Genomic DNA, 7,500 nt, shown 5'->3' with positions numbered 1-7,500 from the left:
TGTGTTCGGGGCTTGTTGCTGGTCGTTGGTGCCTGTGTTCGGGGCTTGTTGCTGGCCGTTGGGGCCTGTGTTCGGGGCTTGTTGCTGGCCGTTGGTGCCTGTGTTCGGGGCTTGTTGCTGGTCGTTGGTGCCTGTGTTCGGGGCTTGTTGCTGGCCGTTGGGGCCTGTGTTCGGGGCTTGTTGCTGGCCGTTGGTGCCTGTGTTCGGGGCTTGTTGCTGGTCGTTGGTGCCTGTGTTCGGGGCTTGTTGCTGGTCGTTGGTGCCTGTGTTCGGGGCTTGTTGCTGGTCGTTGGTGCCTGTGTTCGGGGCTTGTTGCTGGTCGTTGGTGCCTGTGTTCGGGGCTTGTTGCTGGTCGTTGGTGCCTGTGTTCGGGGCTTGTTGCTGGTCGTTGGTGCCTGTGTTCGGGGCTTGTTGCTGGTCGTTGGTGCCTGTGTTCGGGGCTTGTTGCTGGCCGTTGGGGCCTGTGTTCGGGGCTTGTTGCTGGCCGTTGGTGCCTGTGTTCGGGGCTTGTTGCTGGTCGTTGGTGCCTGTGTTCGGGGCTTGTTGCTGGCCGTTGGGGCCTGTGTTCGGGGCTTGTTGCTGGCCGTTGGTGCCTGTGTTCGGGGCTTGTTGCTGGTCGTTGGTGCCTGTGTTCGGGGCTTGTTGCTGGTCGTTGGTGCCTGTGTTCGGGGCTTGTTGCTGGTCGTTGGTGCCTGTGTTCGGGGCTTGTTGCTGGTCGTTGGTGCCTGTGTTCGGGGCTTGTTGCTGGTCGTTGGTGCCTGTGTTCGGGGCTTGTTGCTGGTCGTTGGTGCCTGTGTTCGGGGCTTGTTGCTGGTCGTTGGTGCCTGTGTTCGGGGCTTGTTGCTGGTTGTTGGCGGGGCTCCATGATGGCGGGTGACCAGGGGCGACTGGCGGGTGACCAGGGGTCAAAATCGGCTGGCGGGTGCCCAGGGGTTGACATTGGATGGCGGGTGACCAGGGGTCAAAATCGGCTGGCGGGTGCCCAGGGGTTGACATTGGATGGAGGGTGCCCAGGGGTCAAAATCGACTGGCGGGTGCCCAGGGGTTGACATTGAATGGCGGGTGCCCAGGGGTCGAAATCGACTGGCGGGTGCCCAGGGGTTGACATTGGATGGCGGGTGCCCAGGGGTCGAAATCGACTGGCGGGTGCCCAGGGGTTGACATTGGATGGCGGGTGCCCAGGGGTCGAAATCGACTGGCGGGTGCCCAGGGGTTGACATTGGATGGCGGGTGCCCAGGGGTCGAAATCGACTGGCGGGTGCCCAGGGGTTGACATTGGATGGCGGGTGCCCAGGGGTCGAAATCGACTGGCGGGTGCCCAGGGGTTGACATTGGATGGCGGGTGCCCAGGGGTCGAAATCGACTGGCGGGTGCCCAGGGGTTGACATTGGATGGCGGGTGCCCAGGGGTCGAAATCGACTGGCGGGTGCCCAGGGGTTGACATTGGATGGCGGGTGCCCAGGGGTTGACATTGGATGGCGGGTGCCCAGGGGTCAAAATCGACTGGCGGGTGCCCAGGGGTTGACATTGGATGGCGGGTGCCCAGGGGTCGAAATCGACTGGCGGGTGCCCAGGGGTTGACATTGGATGGCGGGTGCCCAGGGGTCGAAATCGACTGGCGGGTGCCCAGGGGTTGACATTGGATGGCGGGTGCCCAGGGGTCAAAATCGACTGGCGGGTGCCCAGGGGTTGAAATTGACCAGGGGGAGAGCGCCTGCCATAGCCGAAATAGGAGCGCTATGGGCGGCCTGCCTCAGCAGATTTGGCCCCCCAAATCCTGGTTCTCAAAAATTTTCAAAGTCAACTTTTTTCAAAATATTTTCAGAGTGCCACTTCCCAGGGGGATTCTCGCCTGCCATAGCCGAAATAGGAGCGCCATGGGCGGCCTGCCTCAGCACATTTGGCCCCCCAAATCCTGGTTCTCAAAAATTTTCAAAGTCAACTTTTTTCAAAATATTTTCAGAGTGCCACTTCCCAGGGGGATTCTCGCCTGCCATAGCCAAAATAGGAGCGCCATGGGCGGCCTCAGTGAGCACATTTGGCCCCCCCATCCTGGAGCGCCATGGACCAGGGGGAGAGCGCCTCTCTTTGGGGCTTGTTGCTGGCTGTTGGCGGGGCTCCATGGACCAGGGGGAGAGCGCCATGGACCAGGGGGAGAGCGCCTCTCTTCGGGGCTTGATGCCTGTTGGCGGGGCTCCATGGACCAGGGGGAGAGCGCCTCTCTGTGGGGCTTGTTGCTGGCTATTGGCGGGGCTCCATGGACCAGGGGGAGAGCGCCTCTCTTTGGGGCTTGTTGCTGGCTGTTGGCGGGGCTCCATGGACCAGGGGGAGAGCGCCATGGACCAGGGGGAGAGCACCTGCCATAGCCGAAATAAGAGCACTATAGGCGGCCGCCCTCAGCACATTTGGCCCCCCAAATCCTGGTTCTCAAAAATTTTCAAAGTCAACTTTTTTCAAAATATTTTCAGAGTGCCACTTCCCAGGGGGATTCTCGCCTGCCATAGCCGAAATAGGAGCGCCATGGGCGGCCTCAGTGAGCACATTTGGCCCCCCCATCCTGGAGCGCCATGGACCAGGGGGAGAGCGCCTCTCTTTGGGGCTTGTTGCTGGCTGTTGGCGGGGCTCCATGGACCAGGGGGAGAGCGCCATGGACCAGGGGGAGAGCGCCTCTCTTCGGGGCTTGATGCCTGTTGGCGGGGCTCCATGGACCAGGGGGAGAGCGCCTCTCTTTGGGGCTTGTTGCTGGCTATTGGCGGGGCTCCATGGACCAGGGGGAGAGCGCCTCTCTTTGGGGCTTGTTGCTGGCTGTTGGCGGGGCTCCATGGACCAGGGGGAGAGCGCCATGGACCAGGGGGAGAGCACCTGCCATAGCCGAAATAAGAGCACTATAGGCGGCCGCCCTCAGCACATTTGGCCCCCCAATCCTGGTTCTCAAATTTTTTCAAAGTCAACTTTTTTCGAAATATTTTCAGAGTGCCACCTCCAGCGGGGGCTCTCGCCTGCCATAGCCGAAATAAGAGCACTATGGGCGGCCGCCCTCAGCACATTTGGCCCCCCCATCCTGGAGCGCCATGGACCAGGAGGAGAGCGCCTCTCTTCGGGGCTTGATGCCTGTTGGCGGGGCTCCATGGACCAGGGGGAGAGCGCCTCTCTTTGGGGCTTGTTGCTGGCTGTTGGCGTGGCTCCATGGACCAGGGGGAGAGCGCCATGGACCAGGGGGAGAGCACCTGCCATAGCCGAAATAAGAGCACTTTAGGCGGCCGCCCTCAGCACATTTGGCCCCCCCATCCTGGAGCGCCATGGACCAGGAGGAGAGCGCCTCTCTTCGGGGCTTGATGCCTGTTGGCGGGGCTCCATGGACCAGGGGGAGAGCGCCTCTCTTTGGGGCTTGTTGCTGGCTGTTGGCGTGGCTCCATGGACCAGGGGGAGAGCGCCATGGACCAGGGGGAGAGCACCTGCCATAGCCGAAATAAGAGCACTATAGGCGGCCGCCCTCAGCACATTTGGCCCCCCCATCCTGGAGCGCCATGGACCAAGGGGAGAGCGCCTCTCTTCGGGGCTTGATGCCTGTTGGCGGGGCTCCATGGACCAGGGGGAGAGCGCCTCTCTTTGGGGCTTGTTGCTGGCTGTTGGCGTGGCTCCATGGACCAGGGGGAGAGCGCCATGGACCAGGGGGAGAGCACCTGCCATAGCCGAAATAAGAGCACTATAGGCGGCCGCCCTCAGCACATTTGGCCCCCCCATCCTGGAGCGCCATGGACCAGGGGGAGAGCGCCTCTCTTCGGGGCTTGATGCCTGTTGGCGGGGCTCCATGGACCAGGGGGAGAGCGCCTCTCTTTGGGGCTTGTTGCTGGCTGTTGGCGTGGCTCCATGGACCAGGGGGAGAGCGCCATGGACCAGGGGGAGAGCACCTGCCATAGCCGAAATAAGAGCACTATAGGCGGCCGCCCTCAGCACATTTGGCCCCCCCATCCTGGAGCGCCATGGACCAAGGGGAGAGCGCCTCTCTTCGGGGCTTGATGCCTGTTGGCGGGGCTCCATGGACCAGGGGGAGAGCGCCTCTCTTTGGGGCTTGTTGCTGGCTGTTGGCGTGGCTCCATGGACCAGGGGGAGAGCGCCATGGACCAGGGGGAGAGCACCTGCCATAGCCGAAATAAGAGCACTATAGGCGGCCGCCCTCAGCACATTTGGCCCCCCCATCCTGGAGCGCCATGGACAAGGGGGAGAGCGCCTCTCTTCGGGGCTTGATGCCTGTTGGCGGGGCTCCATGGACCAGGGGGAGAGCGCCTCTCTTTGGGGCTTGTTGCTGGCTGTTGGCGTGGCTCCATGGACCAGGGGGAGAGCGCCATGGACCAGGGGGAGAGCACCTGCCATAGCCGAAATAAGAGCACTATAGGCGGCCGCCCTCAGCACATTTGGCCCCCCCATCCTGGAGCGCCATGGACAAGGGGGAGAGCGCCTCTCTTCGGGGCTTGTTGCTGGCTGTTGGCGGGGCTCCATGTACCAGGGGGAGAGCGCCATGGACCAGGGGGAGAGTGCCTCTCTTCGGGGCTTGATGCCTGTTGGCGGGGCTCCATGGACCAGGGAGAGAGCGCCTCTCTTTGGGGCTTGTTGCTGGCTGTTGGCGGGGCTCCATGGACCAGGGGGAAAGCGCCATGGACCAGGGGGAGAGCGCCTGCCATAGCCGAAATAGGAGCACTATAGGCGGCCGCCCTCAGCACATTTGGCCTGTCGCCGCTGTCCGCTGGCCGCTGTCCGCTGGCCGCTGTCCGCTGGCCGCTGTCCGCTTTCCCCTTTACTTTCAGCACTTTCAGCACTTTCAGCACTTCCAGCACTTCCAGCACTTCCAGCACTTCCAGCTCTTCCCCCTCTTTCCCTTCTTCCAACTGCGGGCGCGCCGGGCGCACAGGGGCTCGTGCGGAGGGGTGTGTGTGCGTGCATGTGCCGAACAAGGAGGAGAGCGCCTCACTTCGGGGCTTGTCGCTGGCCGTCGGCGGGGCTCCAAGGACCAGGGGGAGAGCGCCTCTCTTTGGGGGCTTGATGCTGGCTGTTGGCGCGTGTCTTCCCCCTCTTTCCCTTCTTCCAACTGCGGGCGCGCCGGGCGCACAGGGGCTCGTGCGGAGGGGTGTGTGTGCGTGCATGTGCCGAACAAGGAGGAGAGCGCCTCACTTCGGGGCTTGTCGCTGGCCGTCGGCGGGGCTCCAAGGACCAGGGGGAGAGCGCCTCTCTTTGGGGGCTTGATGCTGGCTGTTGGCGCGTGTCTTCGGGGCTCCACGGACCAGTGGGAGAGCGCCTGTCTTCGGGGCTTGATGCTGGCCGTTTGCGGGACTCCATGGACCAGGGGGAGAGCGCCATGGACCAGGGGGAGAGCGTCTCTCTTCAGGGATTGACCAGGGCTCCAATCTTCCCATTGAAATGAATGGCGGGTGACCAGGCGTCCAAATCCCCCATTGAAATGAAGGCCGGATGCCCAGGGCTCCAATCTCCCCATTGAAATGAATGGCGGGTGACCGGGCGTCCAAATCCCCCATTGAAATGAAGGCCGGGTGCCCAGGGCTCCAATCTCCCCATTGAAATGAATGGCGGGTGACCGGGCGTCCAAATCCCCCATTGAAATGAAGGCCGGGTGCCAAGGGCTCCAATCTCCCCATTGAAATGAATGCCGGGTGACCGGGCGTCCAAATCCCCCATTGAAATGAAGGCCGGGTGCCCAGGGCTCCAATCTCCCCATTGAAATGAATGGCGGGTGACCGGGCGTCCAAATCCCCCATTGAAATGAAGGCCGGGTGCCCAGGGCTCCAATCTCCCCAGTGAAATGAATGGCGGGTGACCAGGCGTCCAAATCCCCCATTGAAATGAAGGCCGGGTGCCCAGGGCTCCAATCTCCCCATTGAAATGAATGGCGGGTGACCAGGCGTCCAAATCCCCCATTGAAATGAAGGCCGGGTGCCCAGGGCTCCAATCTCCCCAGTGAAATGAATGGCGGGTGACCAGGCGTCCAAATCCCCCATTGAAATGAAGGCCGGGTGCCCAGGGCTCCAATCTCCCCAGTGAAATGAATGGCGGGTGACCAGGCGTCCAAATCCCCCATTGAAATGAAGGCCGGGTGCCCAGGGCTCCAATCTCCCCATTGAAATGAATGGCGGGTGACCAGGCGTCCAAATCCCCCATTGAAATGAAGGCCGGGTGCCCAGGGCTCCAATCTCCCCATTGAAATGAATGGCGGGTGACCAGGCGTCCAAATCCCCCATTGAAATGAAGGCCGGGTGACCAGGCGTCCAAATCCCCCATTGAAATGAAGGCCGGGTGCCCAGGGCTCCAATCTCCCCATTGAAATGAATGGCGGGTGACCAGACGTCCAAATCCCCCATTGAAATGAAGGCCGGATGCCCAGGGCTCCAATCTCCCCATTGAAATGAATGCCGGGTGACCAGGCGTCCATATCCCCCCCCCATTGAAATGAATGACGGGTGACCAGGCAGGCGAGAGCCCCCGCTGCAGAGGCTCCAGAGGTGGCACTCTGAAAATATTTCAAAAAAAGTTGACTTTGAAATTTTTGGAGAACCAGGATTTGGGGGGGGCAAATGTGCTGAGGCAGGCCGCCCATAGTGCTCCTATTTCGGCCTGGGCGCGCCAGAGCACCCCCCTGGAAGTGGCACTCTGAAAATAATTAAAAAAAAATGACTTTGAAAATTTTTGAGAACCAGGATTTGGGGGGGGCAAATGTGCTGAGGCAGGCCGCCCATAGTGCTCCTATTTCGGCCTGGGCGCGCCAGAGCACCCCCCTGGAAGTGGCACTCTGAAAATAATTAAAAAAAAATGACTTTGAAAATTTTTGAGAACCAGGATTTGGGGGGGGCAAATGTGCTGAGGCAGGCCGCCCATAGTGCTCCTATTTCGGCCTGGGCGCGCCAGAGCACCCCCCTGGAAGTGGCACTCTGAAAATAATTCGAAAAAAGATGACTTTGAAAATTTTTGAGAACCAGGATTTGGGGGGGCAAATCTGCTCAGGCAGGCCGCCCATAGTGCTCCTATTTCGGCCTGGGCGAGCCAGAGCCCCCCCTGGAAGTGCCCCATTCATTTTCAATGGCCGGGTGACCAGGCGTCGAAAAATGCCATAGGAAATGAATGGGGCCCATTCATTTTCAATGGCCGGGTGACCAGGGGGCCAGTACCACCTGCCGCCATTAGGGGCGCTGTAGATAGGGGACCTCGTCCCCCCATTCGAGAGGTTTGCCCCCAAACCTCAAAATGTATGGGGTACAATATCAGGAGCGAGCTTTTTAAGACGAAAAATTTTCAGAGTCAACTTTCTTCGAAATATTTTCAGAGTGCCACTTCCCAGGGGGATTCTCGCTTGCCAAGGCCGAGATAAGAGCACTATGGGCGGCCTGCCTCAACACATTTGGCCCCCCCAAATCCTGGTTCTCAAAAATTTTCAAAGTCAACTTTTTTCGAAATATTTTCAGAGTGCCACTTCCCAGGGGGATTCTCGCTTGC

This window comes from Vanacampus margaritifer, unplaced genomic scaffold, assembly GCF_051991255.1.
Source record: "Vanacampus margaritifer isolate UIUO_Vmar unplaced genomic scaffold, RoL_Vmar_1.0 HiC_scaffold_37, whole genome shotgun sequence".
Taxonomy (NCBI): Eukaryota; Metazoa; Chordata; class Actinopteri; order Syngnathiformes; family Syngnathidae; genus Vanacampus; species Vanacampus margaritifer.
Note: the sequence above shows the minus strand (reverse complement) of the source record.